At 43.4% G+C, this 6,113-nt stretch overlaps 1 pseudogene; it reads left to right on the forward strand.

Annotated features, from left to right (window-relative positions):
- LOC112075512 (membrane-associated progesterone receptor component 2-like) overlaps window positions 1–1,523 on the forward strand; it is an 11,559-nt pseudogene extending 10,036 nt beyond the window's left edge.
- The last annotated feature ends 4,590 nt before the right edge of the window (window positions 1,524–6,113 follow it).

Consider the following 6,113-nt stretch of genomic DNA (forward strand, 5'->3'; position numbering starts at 1 on the left):
CCTCTGGAGGGCTCCTCAACTACCAGCACGTCTCTAGCAGGGCTTCAGCACGTCTCTAGCAGGGCTCCTCAACTACCAGCACCGTCTAGAGCAGGGATCCCAACTACCAGCACCGTCTAGAGCAAGGATCCTCAACTCGCCCGTCTAGAGCAGGGATCCTCAACTACAGCACCTGTCTCTAGCAGGGAACCTCAACTACAGCATCCGTCTCTGGGGCTCTCAACTACCAGCACCGTCTAGAGCAGGACTACTACCAGCAACGTCTATAGCAGGGATCTCTGTCGTAGGAATGATTTCTTGTACAGAAAGGTCGGGGGGACCGAACATAATTACAAATAATTTGTAGACTGTATGAGGATCCCTGCTCTAGACGGTGCTGGTAGTTGAGGATCCCTGCTCTAGACGGTGCTGGTAGTTGAGGATCCCTGCTCTAGACGGTGCTGGTAGAATTGAACCACAGTTAAATTCAGTAGGTATATATTCTGTTTAATGTACTGTCTCTCTCCCTACAGACGGTCTTTCTAGAACTGAACCATACAGTTAGATGCAGTAGGAATAGATTCTGTTTACTGAACTGTCTCTCTCCCTACAGACGGTCCATATGGTATCTTTGCGGGCCGGGATGCATCGAGGGGTCTGGCCACGTTCTGTTTGGAGAAAGATGCCCTGAGGGAGGAGTATGATGACCTGTCAGACCTCAACGCTGTTCAGATGGAGTCAGTCAGAGAGTGGGAGAGGCAGTTCATGGGTAAGCTGTATGAACAATATGTAGGATACAGGGCCTAAAACACCTGCCAGATGCGGGTAGATTTTCCCGTTGGCGGCTAAGAATGTCTAATTCACCAGCCATGGCAGGTAGTCCCACGCAGGCCTTTAGTGTGAGCATTATAAAAATAGAAGTATGGCCACGTGTGCCAGCTGTGAGTTCTAGTAGAATAAATGCAGCAGTGGCTCTTTTCAAAGTATTTCTGCCATTTTGTTTCATGCTGGTAATGGACAAAGAAATCTGAATCCTAACATTATAGCTATCCCACCTCGCGCTGGGAGGCTGTGTGCACTGAATGAAATGCTGCTGATTTTATTTTAGAAGCAATGTGCACAGGCATAAAAGTTTGTCTAATTTACTTGAATGTCTACCAAAGTGAGACTTTGTTTTGGTTATTTAAACATTGTTTTGTTCATAAGCTTGGTTGCTTTGCATCTATTGTTAGCAAAGAGACATTGGCCTCTAGTGAGATTCTCACAGGCACACATGACAGGAATAGCCCCGTTACCAAGGTAACCTTAAAGGGCCAGCTGAACGTTTGTCTGATATTTTGATTAAAAGACTCAGGTCAGAGTATTACATTAAATTGATCAATATACCACATTGTTTTAGGCCCTGGTAGGATATATGTTGTGCTTGATTTAGAGTGACCCTTGTGATCTCTCATTTCAGAAAAATATGATTATGTTGGTCGGCTATTAAAGCCCGGGGATGAGCCTTCAGAATACAAGATGAGGAGGACATCAAGGACCACTGAAACATGACTGAACTGTTGCCCCTGTTCTGTTCACACCACCAACAAAGCCTTGACCAAACAGCTGACGCACTGGCCCCCCACAGCCTCTTCCCTATCAAGCCCCCTCTTCCCCTATCAGCCCCCCGCTCTCCCTTTCCCTCTCAAGCCCCCCCCTCTCCTCTTCCTCTCAAGCCCCCCTCTCTTGCCTAAGCCCCCCTCTCCTTTCGCGGTCTCAAGCCCTCCTCTTCCTTCAAGCCCCCTCCTCTTCCTCGATGTCCGTCTCAAGCCCCGCCCTTCTCCTCTTGCCGGCTCAAGGCCCCCCCCTCTCTTGCTCTCGAAGCCCCTCAAGTCCTCATTTTTCCTCTGGTTGGATAGCCCAGTGCTGGATGGGCGGGCCCTGACTCCTCACCATACAGATCACCACTAACAGAAACCAGTGATGAAACTGTTTCAGGGGGATTTGAATGACATGAACTTGTCTTTGTGTTGTTAGTCTATTTGAAAACAGAAAAACACAAAACATTTTTATAGAAATTTCCTTACGTCTCTGTTGTGTAAATGTGAACAGAGGCATAAAGGTCTCGRCAAACCATTTCTGTATGGACCTTGCTTTATGCCCGGGGGCATTGTCATGCTGAAACAGGAAAGGTCCTTGCCACAACATATTTAGAATCACTCTGATTGATTGATTGGGAATACAAAGGGAAGGTCAGCTGACAGTTCTAATCAATCGACTGTTTCCAAGCTACACTACTGGATGTTGGAACAATCCCCAGGACATGAAATGGTCAAAGTGTTAATTGTGCCTTATTTTGTTTTTTTATACTACTTTAATCCTGTCTAAAGAGGGGGGGGAGGACTCTTCTGTCCATGAAGTTTATTAGTTTTCTTGGTGTTATAAAATGCGGTTCACCTTCTTGGGAAGGCGTTCTATAGACTTGTTTCCTTTTTAAAGCCATCAGTCTAAGGCATGCTTTGGTCTGTCACGCCGACTGGCAGAGAGACTCCACGCATCACAACCTTGTATATAGACCTCTGTTACTGCCATATTGATGTAGGTAATGAACTCCATATATTGCTGGGTTGTATTGGACTAAAGCCCCATGGTTTGTGGTTTTTCTTTAGTTTTTTTTGCTGAAGTTCTTTTTAAACGTGGGTGAATGTTGAAAGGGCTGTGGTGTGGGACGGGATCAGGGAATGTTCACATTTGGGAGAGAAGTTGCTTATCTTGTAAATATATCTATCATTTTATTAAAGCATGTGCGTCAATGTTGAGCAATGCTGAATTCCCACCATGTCATGTATTTAAGTGTTGGGTATGTGTCTGCAGAGAGAGACAGGCATGCATAATAAAGTGATTTGGTTATTAATGTCTGAGTTACTTCATTCCAGACAGATGTAGGTACACTACTGGTCAAGTTTTAGAACACCTACTCATTCAAGGGTTTTTCTTTTTTTTATTACTATTTTCTACATTGTAGAATAATAGTGAAAACATCAACTATGGAATCATGTAGTAACCAAAAAAAGGTTTAAACGAATCAAAATATATATTTTAGATTCTTCAATTAGCCGCCCTTTGCCTTGACAGCTTTGCACACTTGTCATTCTCTCAACCAGATTCACCTGGAAAGCTTTTCCAACGGTCTTGAAGGAGTTCCCACATATGCTGAGCACTTGTTGGCTGCTTTTCCTTCAMTCCGYGTTCCGACTCATCCCAAACCATCTCAATTTGGTTGAAGTCGGGGGATTGTGGAGGCCAGGTCATCTGATACAGCACTCCATCACCCTCCTTGGTAAAATAGCCCTTACACAGCCTGGAGGTGTGTTGGGTCATTGTCATGTTGAAAAACAAACACAATGAGTGACGGCTATATACAGGAAGTACCAGAGTCGATGTGCAGGGGTACGAGGTAATAACATAGCTATATACAAGGAKTCCCAGCACTGAGTCGATGTGCAGGGGTACGAGGTAATACGTACATAGACAGTAGGTAGGGGTAAAGTGACTAGGCAACAGGATAGATGAAGCAGTGTATGTGATGAGTCAAAAGAGTTAGTGAAAAAAGGGTCGATGCGGGTAGCTATTAACTATTTAGCAGTCATGGCTTGGAGGTAGAAGCTGTTCAGGGTCCTGTTGGTTTCATGCATCGGTATCGCTTGCTGTGTGGTAGCAGAGAGAACAGCCTGGCTTGACTTAGGCGCCTTCCTCTGACACCACTTGGTATAGAGGTCCTGGATGGCAGGGAGCTCGGCACCAGTGATGTACTGGGCCGTACGCAYTACCCTCTGTAGAACCTTGCAGTCGGATGCCAAGTAGTTGCYRYACCAAGCGGAGATGCAGCCAGTCAAGATGCTCTCAATGACGGAGCTGTAGAACATTCTGAAGATCTGAGGGCCCACGCCAAATCTTATCAGTCTCCTGAGGGGGAAGAGGCGTTGTAGGGACTTCTTCATGACTGTGTGTTTGGACCATGATAATTCCCTTGTGATGTGGACAACTAAGAACTTAAGGTTGTCGACCCGCTACAGCCCTGTCAATGTGGATGGGAGTGTGTTCGGCCCTCTGTGTCCTGTAGTCTACAATCAGCTCCTTTGTCTTGCTGACATTGAGGGACCACACTGCCAGGTCTCTGACCTCCTCCCTATAGGCTGTCTCATCATCTTCAGTGATCAGGCCAAGCACCGTTGTGTTGTCAGCAAACTTGATGGTGTTGGAGTCGTGCGCGGCCACGCAGTCGCGGGTAAACAGAGTACAGGAAGGGACTAAGCACGCACCCCTGAGGGTCCCCATGTTGAAGGTCAGCGTGGTATGATATAAAATGCTAACCTCCCCTGTTATTGTAATGGTGAGAGGTTAGCATGTTTTGGGGGTATGATATAAAATGCTAACGTCCCCCTGTTATTGTAATGGTGAGAGGTTAGCATGTCTTGGGGGTATGATATTTGTGCTTCTAACTTTCTCACTCATCATTTACGATTTATTCAGGCCTATCTGTAGCCATGGTAACATCCACATGAATGTAGAAGTGTTTAGAAACATATTCTATTCTTATTTACAATACAAGTGACTCCAAAATGGGACAATACATTATTTACCATTCATTTCTATTGGGCACAAAATAATCTGAAACAACCAAAACAAAMWGCAAATGCCTCCAACAAATGTGTGGAGCCACATGCTTGATGTAATCATACCGTGCTAAGAATATGGCACCAAATATGAAACTTTTGACGACTTTAATACATATAAGCGAATATGTCCCAATACTTTTGGTCCCCTAAAATGGGGGGACTATGTAAAAATGTGCATAGTTCACCYGATATGGATGAAAATACCYGCAAATTAAAGCTGACAGTCTGYACTGTAACCTCTAAGTCATTGTGTGACTTCMAATCCAAAGTGCTGGAGTACAGAGCAGAGAAGATTGTATATATGTGTAGGCTATACCATGTGTATTGCTGGCTAATATACATATGCAGCAGTCTTTTTTAAACCTCCATTCTAGCATACATGACACACACATCTTTCAATCTATATGCTTTTATTTGGGTTTCTATGCAAATTATATGATAGAATATGTCTTCAAGAATGCAGCTAGATACAAAATATGATAAAAAATGTAATTTAATAACTGTAAACATCAAATGTTAACAGTTGACTAGCCTGCCAGATAATACTGAAACGCATGTTACAGTGATGGCGTATCTGGAAACGTAAGTACTGACAGCCTGGCAAAGGCTTAATAACTGTTTGGAAACGTCAAATGTTACCGTTGAACTAAGCCTGGCCAGTATAATACTGAAAACATCAATGTTACAGTTGACACGCTGGCCAGAATAATACTGTAAACGTCAATTTTACAGTTGACTAGCCTGGCGCATGCAATACGCGAAACGTTTTCAATGTTACAGTTGACTAGCCTGGCAACCTAATACTGAGAAAGTCAATGTTACAGTTGACTAGCCTGCGCCAGTACAATACTGTAAACGTCAATGTGCTGGCTCAGAAGTAGTGTTTCATTAGCTACTCTCTCTGTCAGTCAAATTTACATTAATTTTTCATATTTTGTTATCCTAGCTGCATTCTTGAAGACATATTCATCAATTAATATTGCATAGAAACCCAGAAACAAATAAAAGCATATAGATTGAAAGATGTGTGTGGTCATGTATGCTAGAATGGAGGTTTAAAAAAGACTGCACTGCCATATGTATATTTAGCCAGCAAATACACTGGTTAATAGCCCTACCACATATATAACAATCTTCTCTCTCATGTACTCCAGCAAACTTTCGTATTGAAGTCCACACAATACTTAGAGTTACAGTGCAGACTGTCTAGCTTTAAATGCGGGTATTTTCAGTCCATAATCGGGTGAACGTAGCACATTTTTACATTAGTCCCCCATTTTAGGGGACCAAAAGATAATTCGGACATAATTCGCTTATATTATTAACAGTCGTCAAAAGTTTCATATTGGTGCCATATCTTAGCACGTATATTACATCAAGCATTGGCTCCACACATTTGTTGGAGCATTTGCTGTTTGTTTTGGTTGTTTCGATTATTTTGTCCCAATAGAATGATAAATGGTAAATTATGTAATG

The sequence above is a fragment of the Salvelinus sp. IW2-2015 genome, unplaced genomic scaffold, assembly GCF_002910315.2.
Source record: "Salvelinus sp. IW2-2015 unplaced genomic scaffold, ASM291031v2 Un_scaffold3212, whole genome shotgun sequence".
Lineage (NCBI taxonomy): Eukaryota > Metazoa > Chordata > Actinopteri > Salmoniformes > Salmonidae > Salvelinus > Salvelinus sp. IW2-2015.